General features: G+C 33.6%; 1 pseudogene across 1 annotated transcript; it reads left to right on the top strand.

Annotated features, from left to right (window-relative positions):
* Positions 1-351: 351 nt before the first annotated feature.
* LOC308415145 (large ribosomal subunit protein eL30-like) lies at positions 352-20859 on the top strand (annotated as a pseudogene). The gene is made up of 2 exons: positions 352-442; positions 20506-20859. The product of its transcript is annotated as a large ribosomal subunit protein eL30-like (transcript).
* Positions 20860-21565: the final 706 nt, after the last annotated feature.

The following is a 21565-nucleotide window of genomic DNA, read 5'->3' as shown; positions in this document are numbered from 1 at the left end:
CATATTTTTGTTCTTAACTACCTATGCTACCTTAGCCTAAATTATAGAACTACTCTAACTCATAGTATCATCTTAAGAAAGAAGTTTTTGAGAATTAAGTAATGATACATGTGTAAAACAGCATAGTATTTGAGAAAAATAAAACATTCAGGAAATGTTGCAAAAATTAAATATTCATTTATTTCTTAGACAAACTCTATTTTGTTTAAAGGTCATGACATGCACAGTGAAAAAGAAAGCATGCTATTCAATTTAATGCTAATTTTTGACACCTTAGAATAAACACTTGGAAATGTACAATACTGATTATAACAAAGGGCAAATATTTCCTAAACCATCCTTCTGTAAACGATGAATTTTCTTCCTAATGATGAAGAAAATGACTCTTCAGACAGAAAAGCTATACATGGGTCATATCACGGTTCAAATTGTGACATGAGAGGTAAATAGATATGAATCCACATTTTTTTCACAGTTCAGTCACAAACGAGAAATTCAAAGGCAACTGTGTCCTTAGTTATGCAGAGGGCTAAAAGCTCATCATATCTTTTTAGAAATCCTTGTCTTTAGGTTATATATACATAAAAAGGATTAGAAACTAGATACAAATGCACTGTCGTGGCACACTCTAAACAGCAAATCAAACCTTTGATATCTGTAGTTCTTTTCATATTCAGTGCCGATGTTTTAGGCTTCCTATTTATTGATGATTAACTTTATATTTAATTATATAGAAATTTTACAATTGTATGAAAAGTTTTTTGAGGACCTGGGCCTATGTCATCAATCTTATTATGACTATTACTATTAATATATCTAAAGGACCCTAAAACCAGACACACTGAATCTAATAGAAGAGAAAGTGGAAAATAGCCTCAAAAGCACACAGGAGAAATTGTCCTGAACAGACCACCAGTGACTAAGGATCTAAGATCAACAATTAAGAATTGGTACCTCATAAAATAAAAAGCTTCTGTTAGGCAAAGGACTCTGTCTGTAGACAGAATGGCAACCTACTGATTGGGAAAAGATTCTCATGAACCATAGATCAGATATATCTATATATAAAACATATAAAGAACTCAAGAAGTTAGACCACAGAACAACAAAGAACCCAATAAATATGGGGTACAGAGCTAAACATAGAATCCTCAACAGAGAAATCTCAAATGTCTGACAAACATTTACAAGAGATGTTAACATCCTTAATCATCAAGAAAAAGACCCTGAGATTCCTTCCACCTTACATCAGTCAGAATGGTTAAGATAAAAAACTCAGGTGACAGTACATGCTAGCAAGGATGTGGAGAAAGAAGAACACTTCCCCACTTCTGGTGGGAATGCAAACTGATATAACCACTCTCAAAATCAATCTGGCAGTTTATCAGAATGTTGAAAATAGTTCTATCTGAAGACCCAGCTATAGAACTCCTGGGCATATACCCAAAACGTGCTCCACCATACAACAAAGTCAAGTACTCCACTATGTTCATAGAAGCCTTATTCATAATAGCCAGAAACTAGAAGCTATCCAAATGTCCCTCAACTAAAGAATCAATACAAAAAATGTGGTTTGCTTACACAATTGGATACACTTCATCTGTTAAAAAAGGAGGACATCATGAATCTCACAGGCAAATGGATGAAACTAGAAAATATCATTCTATGTGAGGGTACCCAAACAAAAAATGATATGCATGGTATGTACACACTGATCAGTGAATATTAGTCAAAATACAGAATACACTTGATACAACCCACAGACTGTAAGAAGTTTAATGGAAAACCCAAGGGAGGATGCTTCAATACCACTTAGGAGGGGAAACAGAATAATCCTGGTTAGGAGAAGGAATTGCTGGGGAGTTGGAGACAGGATTAGATATGGGGTGAGACAGACAAGAGAGTGTCCCACGTGGCTAGAAAAAAAGAATGGAAATATGCAGCTGCTAGGCGTGGAAGACATGGAGAACTTGTAATAAGTCCAAGAGACCTGGAATGGCCTTAGTGGAAATGCCCAGCAGTGGGGAGATGGAACCAAAAGGGACCACTTTCAGTAGGTAGAAAGGGGCCCCAGGAGAGGGATGGAGTCTCCAAACTACCTTCAAAATATAGGCCCAGAATTGGTCCTATCTAAAACAAATGCAAAAACAAAAATGTAGCAGATACTTAATGAAAGACCAGCCAGTGACCAGCCCAACTTGGAATCTATCCTATGGTCAGGAATCAAACACTGACACTAGTAATGTTCCTATGATGTGCTTTCAGATAGGAGCCAAGTATGGCTGTCCTATGAGAGGCTCTACCAACACTCAACTTAGACAGATGTATATTCTTACAACCTGCCATTTGACTCCAGTTTGGCATCTCTATGGAAGACTTAGGGGAAGGATTGAAGGAATTGAAGTCTATGGCAAGTCCATAGGAAGACCAACAGTATCAACTAACCCAGAAATTAGTCCCAGAGACTAATGCACCAACCAAAGAGCATACATGGGCTGATCCTTGGCCCCAGGTACATATATAACAGAGGAATACCTTGTCTAGACTTAGTGGGAGAGGATAAGCCTAATCCTGTAGAAACTTGATGCCCCAGGGAACAGGGATGCCTGGGTAGGGTAGGGGAGTGAAGGAAGGGAAATGAGAGTGGGAGGTGAGGGATGGGGGTGGGGTTGGGGTGAGAGGAAAGCCCCTCTCAGTATAAAACAGGAAGGGGATGGGGTGAAAAACTTTGAGATGGGAGACTGGGAGGGGGGCAACATTAGGAATGTAACTAAATAAAATTATTCTTTTAAAGAAGAGAAAAATAAGTCAAATCACCCCAAGGTGTAATATTTACAACTCTGTAATTTAAGTCAGTTAATTATTTTTATGTTTTACCTTGGTTCTAGTTAAAGAGAGATACCATACAAGTTTGATTTGTGAGTAACATGGATTTTGGTTGCTACAAATTATTCTAGACAATAACTTCATAAAAAACTAGGCATTTTCTATTGACAGTATACTTTCAATTTTTGAGCATATTTTTCCTGATCCATTTAAAAGTTACTGTGACAAAAATAAACATGACCATATTTATTTGATTATTATAATAGAATATAGCTTAATAAAGTTCCAAGTGTCAGTGCTTTGCTTTTTAGTCTAAGCCAGTCCTTCTCAACTTTCCTAATGTTATGACCCTTTAATATAGTCCCTTCTGTCATAGTGACCCCTGCCAATAAAATTATTTCTTTGCTGCTTCACAACTATAATATTGTTATTCTTATGAATTGCAGTGTAGGTGTCTGATTATATAAGATATCTCACATATGACCCAAAATTGTTATAACTCATAGATTGAGAACTTCTTGAAAATCTCATAAGTATAATATACATACATACATATATATATATATATATATGTATATCTAGAATCATTCCATATATTTGGTCTTCATTGGTTATATATACATACTTGATATTCTGATACTTTGGGTGTTGCCTGTTTAAACTTGACAGAGAGTTCTATTGTAGTTTTATGAATAAAGTCTTGAGTGATTTAGACAACACATAAATGGTATAGTTTGATAAATATAACAGAATAACTAATGGAAATAATACTTCTAGAACTATCTTTGGCCCTTATGTTACTTCATGTTTAAAGGCAAATTGCTTCACATTGAAGTACTGCCTGCAATTATAGCTTAGAGAATGACTGCATTGTATGCTCCTTTGACATGCTACAAAAATACTATGTATTATCATTTTCAATTCAGTGAATAGATGGAAAATTTCTATGCATCAGTGATTTTTAGTTGAGAAAGAACAACATACCTAAAAATAAGGGTTGTGGCAATGCATAAAAGTTGGCAAGTTCTGAATCTAAAGAAAATAGTGACAGGAATGATTAAAGAAGAGAAGTGAATAATCAAGTTATTTTTATTCTTATATATTATATAAATCTAACTATTTAGTCTAAGTTTTTAATTTACATGAAAACCTATACTTGCTTCTATGGTAAGAAGTTTTGTTCTTGTGTTATGTCACCTTCTTTTTGTAATAATATAATTTATCAAAAAGCAAAAATAGCGCATCATGAAGTTGTACATGCTCCATTGTTAACTAACTGCTGCCTTTTCAACCTGGGTTGAAATCACTGTTTCCTATTCTTTTTATAACCACAAAAACACTGGAATACAGAGACTGTGTATGGAATAACTTTGTGGTATAACTTTTTATATGAGTTGCAATTTTAAAAAATTGAATTTTTATTTTAAAAATCAAGAAATGTGTCTATGTGTGCTTTAGTAACACAGTTTTGGGAATAATTAGTTGCTCTTTGATTGGACTTGAGATACATTCCACAGGAGAGAACTTATACTTGGTATTCTCAACCCAATTAAAACTCATTTCTGAGAGGTTATGGGTTCAAGTCAGGAACTTACTACTGTTATTTAATTAAATTGACATACTATCAAAGTGTCTTCTAAATATCACTTTATATCCATAGACAAAAGCTACTCTAAGCCCAGCCATAAAGTGTCTGTGCAGCAAATAATATCGAATGCAGTGTTATAGCTGTTCAAGATACTGAAAATTAATGTGTTGAAGGTTGAGTCCTAAACAAGGCACATTTATCACCACTACTATACTCAGAGAACACTGCAGAAGAGAGGACAGAAAGTAAGAAAGAGCCACAAGACTATATGCTAAGAAATACATCCTGCAGACTCACCAGTGCAATCACCAACTCTCAACTGAAGTTACCTTCCTTGTGTCTAACTATAATACCTAGGGTCATTCCTGTCACTGATGAACTATTCTTAACTGATCAATTCTAGACAAAGAAATTAATTTTTTCAACATTATACTCACTGCTTAGGCCATGAGTCTCCAAAAATTAACAACACATCCATGATCATGCAGAGATTTCTGGTGGAACTCAGTTGACCTCAGACAGATTTGGAGGGAATGGTAGGTAGATATGCATGAGAATTAACAGTATGCAGTATATACAAGTATAAAGTTGTCAAAAAACAAATTTAATCAATAAAAATACAAAATATGCATTCATCGACAAACAGTATATAAATTAACCACAAAAATACCTGTAAGAGAAATAAGTCATAAAGTATATAAAAGTATATGAAAGTTTCATTGAAACCCATATTTAGTTGAAATGGTATATATCTCATCCCTTTTGGGATGACTAATTTTATGTCTTTAAAATATTTTATCATAATAATTTTTATATTTTGTTCTCTCCATGAATAAGGAGACATGATCTTACATTTTTAAAAACAATAAAAGTGAATAAACTTTAGTGGCAAATTTATATATCTAACAATGAATAAAATAGATATCCATTAGTAACTGTTAAATCTGTTTTTGGGCTAAATGAAGGTAGATATACTGATATTCATTTACAAAAATATTTTAGGGGTAAAGATGGTTCTTTGTGTTAGATCAACTACCTGATATGTATTAGTTTCTGGTCCTGATCCACAGTTTCATCTAAACATATAATCATAGTAAGGGACATTTTTTTTTATTACAGAAAATGCAACAACTTCACATGGAGGTTGGGAAAAAAGAAAATATTTTCCAGAGGCTTATTTATGAATCTTAATTACTTAGCTAACAGAAAATATGAACTTAAAGAATGGTGAATTTTAAAGTTAGTGTAAGTTATAAAGTTAATATAATTGTTAGTCGATCCCAGTAGTGGATACAAGATATAGGGAAAAGAACAGTATTCCCTCTATGACAGCATTTGACTAAATTCCAAAACCTATGATACTATTACAATTCCAATATGTAGATAGTATTTTTATGATTGGAACACGATAAAACCCTGCACAGTCTAGCCTCAAAAGGAGAAGATGGCCTAGTCTTACTGTAATTTGTTATGCTAAGACTGATATATATGGAAGCCATCCCCTTTTCTGAGGAGAAAGAGAAGGATTGTATGGGGACCAGTGAGAAGGAACAAGATGAGACAAGGGAGGGGAAACTGCAATTGGGTTATAAATTAGTTTATAAACCCTAAATTTGTATCTTTCATGTAAATTGAATGTATACCAGAAATAAAAATGACATTTTTAAAACTAAACTTTTTTCCAGAAACCCAAATGCATGGAAGAAAATTAGAACTATTTATTACATGCTTGGTCCTTCTCTCCACCTTCCATTTCCCACAGTATTTAAGGGTGAATACACAAAGTGCTTATTATATAACTTTGTTATTGAGGATAAGCTAAATAAAAATGTATGTTAAATCAGCAACATGGAAATGGAAGAGAGGGCTTTTGTTCATAATTGTGAATTAAGTTTACTTTTATAAGAACTAAACTCGTAATAAAATTAAACCAAGCTTGCCATTGTAGGTATAAAAATTTAAAAAAGTGGAAGAGAAAATAGCACCCAGGTATGTGTTATATGTAATACACTTAGAAAAATGATAACTTGTAGTTAAAGTGAAAAGAATTATAAACAATATTCCATGGAAGTAATAATCAAAGACATTAGATATAATTGTACTATCATCAGACAGCATCAACCTTATTTAAAACATTCATGAAACACAAATTGCATTGTACATTAAAAAAGTTAATTCACAAAAATATATTGTATACTAATTACAAATACACATACATCACCCAGCATGGTCTCCCTCGAAAAGAAATATGACAAAATTAAAATGAGAAATACAGAACTTAAGTAGCAATAGGTGATTTGAGGATATTATATTCTACCTTTGATAAAAATACTAGACAGGAAATCAGTAATTATAAGAAAATAGAGGCTGTAAATAATACTGTTGAAGAGTTATAGCTAAGACAGACAAACAACAGTCCACCTAACAATAGCAGGATAATTCTTGTACACAGATATTATCCAGGATAGATAATATGTCATGAAACAAACAAAAAATTCATCTTCAATTTTATTATTAAATTCAATACTAAATTATTATTTTTTCTTTTTTATTAGATACTCTCTGTATTTACATTTAAAATGTTTTCTCCTTCCCCCAACCCACACCCATCCCCCTCCTCCTCCACATGTCTTCATGAAGTTGCACTTACTTCTAATCACCCTCTCTACCACAGAGCCTTGTCATTCTCCTACATTGGGAAACCATGTCCTCCTTGGACCAAAGGCCACTTCTCATATTGATGCCAGACATTGCTATCTTCAGCTACATATGCATAAAAATAACTTCTCCCACACAAAAGCAAAGCATCATGAAAGCTGGATATTCATTAGCTAGGGTATTAAATATCTCACTCTTAAATGAAATTCAGCTAAATCCTAAATCAGAGAAATTCCAAAATACAACTGAATGATAATGTCTAAACACAGAAAAACTTGTGATCAATAACTAAGTCATTAGTAAAAAAGAAAATCTAAAGTTAATATTGTGCATCTTAAATAAGCTAAGTATATAACAACAATGAAGTATAAAAATACCACTCTGAATGCAAATGTACTTGTGATCTTTTAAAGGATGATAAGGAAATCCTATGGAAACATTTTTATACAAGTGAGAAAATGAATGACTTCACATTATATACCAATTTCATCTTTAGCTTACTTGGGTTTTGCTATTTGATATGTTTATCCATTAAAATTAATATTGTTGATATTGATCCATTGTCAGATAAATATCTAAGAGAAAATGACATGGTAAATAGCAGAATTCATAAGAACATGTGTGTGTGTGTATGTGTGTGTGTGTGTGTGTGTGTTGTGTGTGTGTGTGTGTGTGTGTGTGTGTGTCTGTGTGTGTGTGACTTTGTTTTTGCAGGCAAATGACTGGATGGCTCATTTCATATAAGAAGGGGAGCCATAGAGAGTCCAATCTAGTATGTGAGAAAAATGTGTCCAAATTCATATCCCTTTTCACCTGTTTAATTCATTTGTCTATCAAATAGAACTTGAAAGTATGTCAAGCATGATTTAGCCCTGCTTCCAATTCGAGACACTATAGTTAGTATTGATATTGAATGCTAGCTAAGGCACCATAAAACTACAAGGATTAGAAATATCAACGGTGATGGATCACGAATCCAATCAGACACTGAAAGTGATCTGATGCCATGAAAAAATATTCCTGCTAAATTTACTCAGCAGAATCATTACTGAAACTATAATGCTGAGGCCAAGGACAGTACTCAAGGCTAAAATCTAACCAAAAAAATAATCAAATCAAATAAGCTTGAATCAACTCTGATCAAGGAAATGGCCTTACTGTAAACACAACCATGTGTGCATACATGTGTAGGGGTGTCGACAGGAAAATTACTTGCTCTAATAACCAAGTTCAGTGACACCGAAGAGCATAAAATGGCACACCAAGACAACATTCTGTTTCTTAATACTACTGCTATCATATCACATGGTCATTCCTACCAAAATAATATGATACTGTGGAGAAATTTAAAAAAAAAAAAGTTACCCTCAAATTTATTCAGAATTTTATGGGGCCACAAATAGCCTAGAAAAACACTCCTAAAGTTTCTAAGAGTTTCTGATAATTTAAACATCATTCTACATGGATAGCAGTAGATATATAGACCAATATAATAAAGTTAGATTACTCATACTATATTCCCTTAGAGACAGCTATCATTTTAAACATTATATATGTATGCATAACACAAAGTAATAGATCCGATGTATGTATAAAATAACTTTGCACTTATTTAACTCTATCATCTTTTGTCATCTGTTCTTTTCATAATACTTCCACATTCCCCAAAATATCACTCCTTCTATTTTCTAATATTTCAAAATCTAGGTATTAACATTGGAGAGATGCCTCAGTGGGAAATAGCAACTGTCACTATTGCTGATGACTGGACGTTTGTTCCCAGCATCCACATGGATATTTAAACCACCCTTAACTTCAGTATTATGTGATCCATCACCCTCCCATGGCCTTCCAAGACACAAGATATGCATGTAGTAAGATACTCATGTAGTACAATCTTCACATGATGGTAAAACTTAAAGATGTTAAATCTAAATACTGCACCTCAGAGGAAATCAATACCTCCTTTTAGTCTTGTTGGTCTTATGTTGTTTTCTAGTTCTTTCTTCCTAGAAATGGCTTTCTTTCCTTTTTACAGCTAAAAATTACTCAGGTGTGTGTGTGTGTGTGTGTGTGTCTGTGTCTGTGTGTGTGTGTGTGTGTGTGTATGTTTTCAAGGTTGACAATGTGATATTGATTTATCAATTAGTATGTTGTGCCTTAAAGATGAAGGAATTGAATAAGGAATTTAAAATGGAAATGGAAAGAATATAGAAAACACAAAAAGAAACAATCCTGGAGGTAGAAAATCTAAAAAATAAATCAGGACTCACAGATGCAAGCAGCACCAACAGACAACAAGAGATGGAAAAGAGAATCTCGAGGGCCAAAGACAACATTGAAAACATAGACAAAACAGTCAGAGAAGATGCAAAAGCCAAAAAGCCCCTAACCCAAAATGTTGAGGAGATCCAGGACACAATGAGAAGACCGAACCTAAGGATAATAGGAATAGAAGAGGGAGAAGAGTATCAACTAAGAGGCACAGTAAATATCTTCAACAAAATCATAGAAGAAAACATCCCTACCCAGAAGCATGAGATGACCATGAGCATAAATGAAACCTACAGAAGCCTGAATATATTGGAGCAGAAAAGAAATTCCTCCTGGCACATAATAATCAAAACACCAAGTGCCCAAAGCAAAGAAAGAATACTAAAATCAGTAAAGGAAAAATGTCATGTAACATCTAAAGGCAGAACAATCAGAATCACACTCGAATTTTCAACCGAGACTATGAAAGCTAGAAGATCCTGGACAGACATCATGCAGACCCTAGGAGAACACAATTGTCAGCCCAAGCTGCTATACCTACCCAGCAAAACTATCACTTGCCATAGATGGAGAGACCAAGATATTCCAGTACAAAACTAAATTTACAAAATATCTGACCATAAATCCAACACCACAATGAATTATAGGTGAAAAACCCAATATAAGGAGGGAAACTACATCCTAATAAAAACAAGAAAATACCTAAGCAAGAAAACCAAAAGATGAAAGACACACAGGCACAATTCTACCTCTAAAAGCAAAAATAGCAAGAAACAGCAACCACTATTCCTTAATATCTATTAACATACATAGACTCAATTCACCAATAAAAAGATATAGGCTATCAGACTGGATACATAAACAGAAATCACCATATTGCTGCATACACAAAACGAACCTCAGAGACAAAGGCAGACACCATCTCACAGTAAAAGGTTGAGAAAAAACCTTCCAAACAAAGAGCATGAAGCAAGCTGGAGTGGCAATTCTAATATTGAATAAAGTAGATTTTCAACCAAAAGTTATCAATAAAGACAAGGAAAGGCACTTTTATTTATTACAGGAAAAATTTGTCAGGAGGAACTCTAAGTTCTTAATATATATGCTCCAAATACAAGAGCACCCATATTCATAAAAGAAACCCCAGGACACTGAAAAAATACATTGCACCCCACACAATAATAGATGGAGACTTCAACACTCCACTCTCATCAATGGACAGATCAAGGAAACAGAAACTGAACAAGGACACAGTGAAACTAGCAGAGGTTATAAACCAATTGGAATTAATAGACATCTACAGAATATCTCATCCTAAAAAAAAAGAATACACCTTCTTCTCAGCTCCTCACAGCACCTTCTACAAAATTGACCATATAATTGGTCACAAAAAAGCCTCAATAGATATAAGAAAATTGAAATACTTCCATGCATCCTATCATATCATTATTGTCTCAGGTTGGTCTTTCACAACAAAGAAGACAACAAAAAGCCAATATACACATGGAAAATAAACAATGCTCTATTAAAAGATAGCATGGTCAAAGAAGAAATAAAGAAAGCAATTAAGAATTTCCTATAATTTAATGAAAAAGAAAATACAACATACCCAAAAATATGGGATGCAATGAAAGCAGTACTGAAAGGAAAACTCATAACTCTGAGTGCTTCAAAAAAAGAAACTGGAGAGAGCATACACTAGCATCTTGACAGCACAGTTGAAAGCTCTAGAACAAAAGGAAGCAGATACAAACAAGTGGAGTAAAATTCGAGAAATATTCAAAGTTAGAGCAGAAATAGAACAAATAGAAACAAAAAGAACCATTCAAAGAATCAACAAAACCAAGAGCTCGATCTTTGAAAAATTAACAAGACCTATTAACCCTTAGCCAGACTAACTAGAGGGCAAAGAGAGAGTATCAAAATTACCAAAAATCAGAAAGGATAATGAAAACAAAACAACTGAAACTGAGGATATTCAAGAAATCATCTGATCCTACTACAAAAGCCTATATTCAACAAAGCAGGAAAATCTGGAAGAAATAGACGAATTCCTAGAGAGATACCAGATACTAAAGATAAACCAGAACCAGGTAAACCATCTAAATAATCCCATAACATCTAAAGAAATAGAGGCAGTAATCAAAAGCCTCCCAACCAATAAAAGCTAAGTTCCAGATGCGTTCAGTGCAGAAATTTATCAAACAATTATTGACAACATAATACCAATACTCTCCAAACTATTCCATAAAATAGAATCAGATGGAATACTACCTAACACATTTTTCAAGGCCAAAATAACCCTCATTCCTAAACCACACAAAGACCCTACAAGGAAAGAGAACTTCTGACTAATCTCACTTATAAACATTGATGCAAAAATACTCAACAAAATACTTGCAAACCAAGTCTAAGAGCATATCAAAAGCATCATTCACCATGATCAAATAGGCTTCATCCCTGGGATGCAGGGTTGGCTTAATATACAGAAATCTATCAAGGTAATCCACCATATAAACACACTCAAAAAAAAAAAAAAAAAAAAAAAAAAAAACACATGGTCATCTCACTGAATGCTGAAAAAACATTTGATAAATTTCAACACCTCTTCATGTTAAAAGTCTTGGCAAAAACAGAAATCCAAGGCCCATAAATAAACATAGTAAAAGCAATATACGGCAAACCAGTAGCCAACATCAAACTCAACTGTGAGAAACATGAAACAATCCCACTAAAATCAGGGACTCCACAAGGCTGCCCACTCTCCCCCTTCCTATGCAACATAGTACTGAAAATCCTGGATGGAGCCATTAGACAGCAAAAGCAAAAAGGACAAACATGCAGAGAAGAAATTAGGGAAAAGATACACTTGACAAAAGTCTCAAAAAAATATGAATTACCTTGGTGTGACTCTAACTAAGCAAGGGAAGTACCTATATGACCAGAACTTCAAATTGCTAAAGAAGGAAATCAAGAAAGATCTCAGAAAATGGAAAGATCTCCCATGCTCATGGTTGGAAGGAGCAACATTGTAAAAATGGCCATCTTACGAAAAGCAATTTACAGATTCAATACAATTCCCGTGAAAATTCCAACCCAATTCTTCATAGAGATGGAAAAAGCAATGTGCAATTTTATCTGGAATAACAAAAGACATAGAATATAGAAATCCATCCTCAACAACAAGAAAACATCTGTGGGAATCACTATCCCTCACCTCACGCTATATTATAATGCAATTGTGCTATAAACTGCATGATACTGGTACAGAGATAGGCAAGTAGATCAATGGAACAGAATAGAAGATCCAGATATTAGCCCTCACATATATGGTCACTTGATTTTTCACAAAAGAGCTGAAAACATTCAATGGAACAAGGACAACCTCTTCAACAAATGGTATTTGTCCAACTGGCACTCAGCATGCAGAAAAATGAAAATAGACCCTTTCTTATCTCCTTGTACAAAGCTCAAGGGCAACTGAATCAAAGATCTCCACATTAAACCAGGTACACTAAAATTTTTAAAGAGAAAGTAGGAAAAACCTTAAAACACATAGGCACAGGAGAAAATTTCCTGAACAGAACACCAATGGCTCATGCTCTAAGTTTAACTATCGACAAATGGGACTTAATGAGACTGCAAAAGTTACTGTAAGGCTAAGGATATTGTCAAGAAAACAAAATGGCAGCCAATAGATTGGAAAAGATCTTTACCAATCCCACATCTGATAGAGGACTAATATACAAGTTATACAAAGAATTCAAGAAGTTAGATGCCAGAGAATCAAATAACCCTATTAAAAAATAGGTACTTAGCTAAACAAAAAGTTCTCAATTGAGGAATAACTAATGGCTGAGAAGCATCTAAGGAAGTGCTCAACATCATTAACTATCAGGGAAATGCAAATCAAAACAACCCTGAGATTCCAACTTTGCAATCTCATTAAGTCCCATTTGTTAATCTTTGACCTTAGAGCTTATTATTTAAAATTATGCATAAATTACCAATAACATTTTTGAGATTTTATCACACTTTTTAATTTTCCTTAAAAATATGATGCTTAGGATAACAAAAAAAATGTAGCCACAGATTTAGAGCTTTGGCTATTCATCCCCAGTTGATAATTCTGCAGCACCAGCCCTACATCTAAGACTCAGAAAATATCATAGCAGAGGTTTGGAAAGATCTTATAAAGCAAGAGAAACAATATTTCTGCAATGAGATAGTGTCTTGTACATATACTTGGCAAATGAAATCTCAACATGGTTGTGTAAACAAGACCTGCATATTGACAATATTGGTGGTGGAAATCTCATATGGCTCACCCACAGATGAAGTTACATGCAATTAACTGCTGCTTAAATGCAGTGAATTGGTCCTCTCCAGGGATGAATCATCTGATATTCTATCAGATTCCAAGTGGTCAGCCCTAAACACATAAACAGAGAGAGTCAGCACTAAGTAGACTCAGTAGGTTGAATATATAAAATAAAATAAATCTCAAACTTTAAAATATGAAATTTAACCATACTAACATGTTAAATAATTCTGAAATTATAGTTGTATAATAAAATTGATACACTAAAAATAGCCAAGAATAGAACCAGTGAGATTGGTCAGCAGGCAAAAGTACTTTCACTTTAAGTCTGGTGATATGAGTTCCAAGTTCAATTTCTGGATACCATGCAAATTTGAAAAAGAAAACTAACTCAAGAGAGTTGTTCTCTAAACACACATGTAATATGATATGTGGGCACACACACATACACACAGCATGCATGTGCAGCTACAAATATTCACAATTCTTCACACATACTATTGACTATTTTATAGTCAAGAGCAAATTTTACCCAACAGATACTGAATTTTTTAAAAATTTTATTGGATATTCTCTGTACTAACATTGATACTGAATTTTAAATTAGTGAAAATTAAAATACTTTAATTTAGTCAAACTAGAATTTGTCTTGTCCTGGATTTGAAAATACAATCAAATAATGAAAATATTATTATGAATATAAAACCCTAGTTTTCTTCAATATATATATATATATAGTATAATTTGCAAAGTAAAGAGCCACTATCCCACTTTATACATGGTATAGCCTGATTTACATATGATCACATTTAAGGGGAATATGAATAAGCAATGTAAGGAGTTTTCCTCAGCTGCATTTATTATCCTTATGAAAATTATGTAGATTTAAATGTCCTTCCAAAAATAAAACTTGGTACATAGAGATAAGCAAAGAAAGGATGTTTGGCACTTTCTGAGAAATAATACTTCATTAGGCAAGGGTATTTGAATTCATGCTGAGAGAAAAGATAGAACAAGTTAACTAATTTGTGTTTCCTGTTACATAATGTACTCAAATGTTCCCTACATTCTAAAACAGTGTCTGTCCTCAATATATAAGGTTAGTTTTATTTGAACACATTTAATCATAAGACATGTTAGGTAGAAAAATTGCCTCCCGTCAAACAAACAATGTCATCCATAAGAAATGGCTCAGGATTATAAGTGCTGGTGCCAAATGATAATTCACAGAAGACCTTATCTGTTTTTTGAAGTTGAAACACGAGTGCATTGGTGATATGAAGTTAGCTAGCACATGGAGCTATAGATAGGTTCCTCTCTCCCAGATCTAAACATGGACCAGAGTGCATGAATAAATATTTCAACTAATTTAGAATTTAGAGCTGTTCGATTGTAAAAAAGATCAATTTTTGAATCAGCATGTATAGGGAGCTCCAGACGTATTAATTTGAATGATTGTGCTAGTGTTCATTGTTATGATTTTCCCCTATATTCTCCCATTCAAGGTGATGGTTAGAAATCAGATTATATGTGTTTTAATTTATAATGAACATTCAGGGAAAAGTGTTTCAGTCAACTTTTGCTATCCGAAGTAGTCCACACAGAAATATAGGATGACCATTTCCCATCATTTAGACACAGTTCAGAAGTAGTATGTTTCTATGGGGAATGATGTTTTGGAGGATTTTACTTCACCCTGGAATTAACGTATTCCCCAATTCAACATTTGAGGACCCTGAGACTAACATTGTGTATTTCCATAGTAGTGTATTAAAAATGAACAACGACGTTCAAAATGTCTATTTTCATGTCTCAGCATGGAGACTGGGAGCTTCCATTTAGCCCTTCCTATTAGCTCAAAGTCTAACAGAAAAGATAATGACCTGCAAAATAACTGGGAAAATCAGTTTTAAATAATGAAAACTAATCAATTATATTTTTCCTTAAATATATGATTAAACAATTTGTGCATAACATATAAGATGCAAATCAACAGAATAAACAGTAAGTTTAGAATCAATCAAAACAAAGTTTTGAAATGTGGTTCTTAAACAAAGTGAGAAAATTGTATTTCTGGTAAACAATCTTGAGAGACAGTTTCTATCTTAGGGAAGTTCACATGAAATCATTAGAAATTGCATTATAAGGCTGGAGAGATGGCTCAGTGGTTAAGAGCACTTACTGCTCTCCCAGAGGTCCTGAATTCAATTCCCAGCAACCACATGGTGGCTCACAACCATCTGTAATGGGATGCAACACCCTCTTCTGGTGTGTGTGAAGAGAGTGACAGTATATTAGCATGTAGTATGTAGTACTTGGACTAATTAATTGGAAACATAGATTCACATTGATACTTGTATATAAGCCTAAAGTAGATTTAATCATAATAACTCTAAATTATAAATAATCATTTTCAAAACTGTAAACAAAATCATCCTTTAAAAACTATGTGGTAAAAATGGTACAGCCATATTATAGGATTATATTTAGCTATAAGGAATAAATTTAGGATGTATATAACTATTTTTGTTCATATATAGCGATCTATGCAGACTGAACAATGCAAAGTGTATTATTTGTAATCCCATTTTAAGAAAAATTTAAATCACAATGTGATTGTCTCAATCTTACTGCAGTACTATAAATTTATGTAACCTTGTTTCTAGTTTTATATAGGCTTTCTCAGTATTTGCACAATTTTCTTAGTTATTTGTATGACTTTTCCTGTTTTTTGATAGCAAGAAAGCTGTTTGGTCTGATCTATCTGTGAAATCAAGTGACTTTTAATGGCAAAAAGGTAAAGTAAATGGAATTTAACATTTTAGGAAGGCAAAAAATAAGGGTAAATATTTTATGAGTAATTCTCAAAGCCTTTAAAACCTTCTTACATTTTAAAACATCTTTTCTCTTCCTTTGCTTAAAAATATAACTGACTGTTTACCATACAGAATGTATCAAAGAGATTCAGCTAATTGTTATTTCATCAGGAACAAAAGCTATGGCTTGCAGAGAAATACAGACTTTTGTCAGAAACAATGATGTCTATATAGGCAGTTTGTACAAAAGTGTGAAGAAATATAATATAAGAAACGGTATTGACTGGAAAATTGGAAGAAAAATTCACTGCCTGTTTTATCTTTGTGTGCTTTGTTATGGGGCCTAAATTTATATTTGTGTCATGTTCCTTTTTTGAAGATGAATAAGTTATGCAACAGAAAGCAAAGCAACATTAAAATTATATTGAACAGCTTACATTTGAATATGTTAACAATGAGATAAGAAAGAGGTCCCAATTAAACAAACCCTAAGGCAAATTACTATTCCATTTAATAATTCATATTTTTTCATCATCTATAGTAAAATGTCTTCCTAACTACTTCTTAGTATACTTTAATTAAAACAAAAGCAGTATTTATTAATGGCATTCTATAGTTAACAATTTGAATTCTCTTATCAAAACTAGGGAAAAACACCATTAAATGTGCTTTTATTGCATTTTAAAGGAAACGAAATTAGATCTGTCTTATCAGAAGTGGGACTTGTCAACCCTAAAAGAAGCAGTAGTACTGCCAAATGGTCAATTTACATAAATAAATTTGCCTCTTTTACAAGGCAGGAAGTCTCTGCATGAGAGCCTCAAAAGCAACATCATTCCCCTGGCTGACTGTGAATTGATGGACTAGTGGTGAGTCTGATAAGATTTAAGCAAGACCTTCCCTCTCTTTTCCTCTGCACAAGGTAATTTTTAGGCTTTGCTTTTCCTGTGATACCTATCAAAATGTTAATACTGTACATCCTTTCCATGCTATTATTACGATCTTAGGAGAGAAGTGCACATTGGAACACAGCAATTCTATTCAATCTGAAATAATAGATATTTTGGAATACTTGGTTCTGAATAATTCATTTATAAAATCTACAGTTAGGATCGCAAAGTTTTCTTTCTAAGGATTTACATCGTTTCTTAGAAACTGCTATGTAAGGAAGAAAATTTTATTATTCAGTAATATATGCCAAGTTCACCACCCTCTCTTTTACTCTCTCCCTAACATGTGCTAAGCATTTACTAAATTGTACACTGTTATTCAAGTTAAAATAACAATTTGAAGGTCACCTACTATAAACTCCCACCAGATCAGAAATAAATGAGTATCTTCTATGGCATACACCAGTAGAGCATTTACTGGTTCCTGGGATGCTTTTAGGAACAATATAGAATTTAGTGTCTGTTCACGTGGCCAATTGTTTTAGTTTTGCTTTACCTTGACTACATTTTATTTACATTTGTATGTCTCTTCTAAGCCTGTGAACTCTGTGGCTCTTGGACCCGAGTAAACACTAGAATCATGGACATAATACCAGCCTAGCTTCCCCTGCAAGCAGGATACAGCAGTGAGGCACAGTTTCCATCAAATTTCTTTGATTGTTTCTGCTCAGATGCTTGACTTCTCTCTATTTGCTTACCATCTCTGTAAAAGAATATTCTTATCTACTTACTTTTTGAGAGATTCTCAAGTTGTTGATGCCAGAATATTCTTTCTATTGCAATAGCCTGCTTTTTGAATACACTTTCTTATCGAAGTCTGCATTTCATTATATTTTAAAATCCATTTTAAAATATGTGAACATTCTCAACTCTATACTTCCAGAAATTTGCATGTCTCTGGATTGGTTTTCTTACTCTGATATTTCTAATTACTTTTTGCTTTTTCTCATCTATTTATTTTCCTTTTCTTTATACAAAGTCATGGACTTCAACTCCAATATATTTTTATAGCTCTGAAATTCTTTCTCACTGGTTCACTGAACAAACCCCATGGCTGTTGATGACATTTTCCACTTGAAATATTGCTTTGCACATCGTAGCAAGAGTATACTCTTAGAAACAGTTTTTTAAGTATATTCCATTCAATATTATTTCTCTGCCTAGTACAATCTATTCACCATCTACTAATCATCTGTATTATCTCATCTAAAGTTTAATTTCTTCCACAATACAACAAAATCTTACTTCTATATATAACTTAAATTTTACAATTTCATAAATATTTTATATTAAGATATTGGCATATTTAGAAATCTAACTGTAAATTACAAAGTCAATTAAAGTTCTTTTAACCTGAACCTTTTTATAAATATCTCAAAATTTAAACTTTTATATTGCATTCTTTAATTTACAGAATTGTTACAAAGGAAATTAGCTGAGAGACACTGAACAACAGGACCCAAATGATAGAGCACTGACAGACTGAGCAGGTTACATTTGTGTATTCGGGAATATATACATATATAACAATAATTAATGTAAAAAATGTTGTGAATTTGATAGAGAGCAAGTAAGGGTACCTGGAAGGGTTTGTGGGGAGGAAAAGAATGGAAAGAATGATGTAATTGTATTATATTCTATAAAGTGTAAACAAAGCTGAACAAAAACAAAAACAAATGAAAAGTAAGAAACAAGAACAATGGATGGGCCAACCAAAGGACCTGGGACAAAGTGTAAAAATGATGTTGTTATGATATTAAGAAGATGATTCTGGTGAACTCCAGATGGACCAGTTCAGAAATCCTGTAATGGATGCAAAGTATAAAGGATGATATAGTCTTTAATAGGTCAGATTACAGTAACATCAATATCTCTTTAGAAGTGCTGTTACTCTTCTTTCCCCTGGTAAACTTTTCATATTTACAGGTGCTTAAATCACTATAATTCAAGTGTTTGCATCTCTTCCATATATTCATACAGTATTTCCCTTTTATGGAAGTGTCAACTTTGAAAGAGACACAAGTTAGAAGCTGCAACATAGAGAAGTATAAGCCCAATGCCTGAAAACATGGAGTTCACTGATGCCTGAATCAGCTTTCTCTTTTTGTAAAGAGTTCATTCTTAATTTTCTAATTAAACTCTTGGCTGCTAGATATACTACTGTGCTCCATGAGAATGCTTCTCTTTGGAGAGCCCAAGAACCAAGACTGCTGCCACAGCTGAGAATACAAAAATTAGAGACCTTCCTATGGCAGAATGCAACTTTTGGAAGAAATTTAGTAAAAAGAGCATGATATCCTTATTAAAAGCATGTAATTTCCTATGAATCTACAATTATTTAAAAACAAATTTATTGAAGCTATTGGAAACTACAGATAGTAACACTCCCCATGACACTATGTTAGGGAGAAGGAAAACAGTGAGATAAGGCTGCCATGAACCATTTAGACATTAGGCAGTGACCAACAAGTTATGAACTAGACATGAATTCAAAAAGTATAAACCATAAATAGGACTTCTCTGGCAAGAGATCAAATCCAAAGATCTCCTAGGTTTATGTGATCCAGTTTGAAGGCAGAGAAACTCTGGATGGGAGTGTGATCTGCCTGGAATATAGCCAAACCCTTAGTACACACATGTAAACCCTAACAATGAAGGCAAAGTAAGTTTGTAGAAGGAAGCAGCCATGTTTGAAAGTGATGTCTAATTGAAGGACAGAGAAAGTGCCCAGAGAAAGATTTAACAGAATGAGTCAGAGATAAGAAACACCCAACTTACAGGAGAATAGCACAGAAGAGAGGGTATATAAGAATGGGGTTGGGGAACAATGACAGTTTTCCAGGGAGAGTTTTACAGAGATATGTTGCAGAGAGAACAAGTTAGACACAGGTGCAAAGGGAATGATCCAGAGCATAAGAAGGAGCCAGAAGATTAGAACATATTGCTAAAGTTTGTATAAGCCCAAGAAGAGCAATTCAGGCAAAAGCAGAGAGAAGGGATGGATGGAATAAGTCATCTTGGGAGATTAGATAGTAAGAACATTAGAAGATCATAGGTTGTCCTGCACATAAGGCAAGAACATACTGGCCGCAAAGAAGATGAATAAGTCTCTGGAGTCGATCAACTCTAGGCTCCAGCTGGTTATGAAAAGTAGAAAGTACTTGCTGGGGTACAAACAGACTCTGGAGATAATCAGATAAGGCAAAGCAAAGGTGGCTATCCTTGCGAACGACTGCTCAGCATTGAGGAAACCTAAAATAAAATACTATGTCATGTTGGTTAAAACTATTGTTCATCACTACAGCGGCAATGACATTGAATTGAGCAGTGTGGGGGAAACACTACAGAGTGTGCACGCTGGCTGTCACTGTCCCAGGTGGTTCTGATATTCTTAGAATCATGCCAGAACTGACTGGAGAGAAGTAAACAAGAAGGTTTTCCCCAAATCAAATTTGCCAGATATCCTTTTGAAAACCTAAATAAAATGAAATATAATATAATAAAAGAGCCTAGGCCTTGGCCTAGGCATAGTTAGAACAGAAAAGGAAACATTCTGGGCTCAATCCATCTTGAATATGGCTCTCATCTCTTAATCTGAGGAAATCAAAATGACATTTATACACAGATTTAAACATTCTCATAGAGGAAAGTAAAATTAAATTTGAATTTGTTATATCTTGGCCATTGTGATTAGTGCTGCAGTAAACATGACAGCATATATACTAATCTCACAACTTTGCAAGTAAAATGGTGGATATAAGAGACTAGGCTAGTTAGAGGATGATAGAGATTAAAAAATTAAAACACACACACTGTAGAGGCATTTTGAGTGCACTTAATAACAAAGTTATATTCTTGAAAAATGGTGGTGTGTACAGGTATTTTCACTGTGAAAGTGTAGCTATGTCAGGTAAAACATTACCTAGACAGATATAAGTGTATCTCTCTGTATTATATGCATATACACAAATATGTTTGAAAATACATATAAAAGTATCATATTGAATTGTTTCTGATATTCAAACAAAAGAATTTTTGTTTTAAAGAAGACATCATCTAAGTATGACAACTAATACATAACTGTAATATTAAGTATCTTTAATCCCAAAATTACTATGTTATTAAAGTTTAT

The sequence above is a fragment of the Micromys minutus genome (genome assembly GCF_963924665.1).
Source record: "Micromys minutus genome assembly, chromosome: X".
NCBI lineage: Eukaryota > Metazoa > Chordata > Mammalia > Rodentia > Muridae > Micromys > Micromys minutus.
The sequence above is the reverse complement of the archived record's forward strand: the minus strand, read 5'-3'. Positions and strand labels throughout refer to the sequence as shown.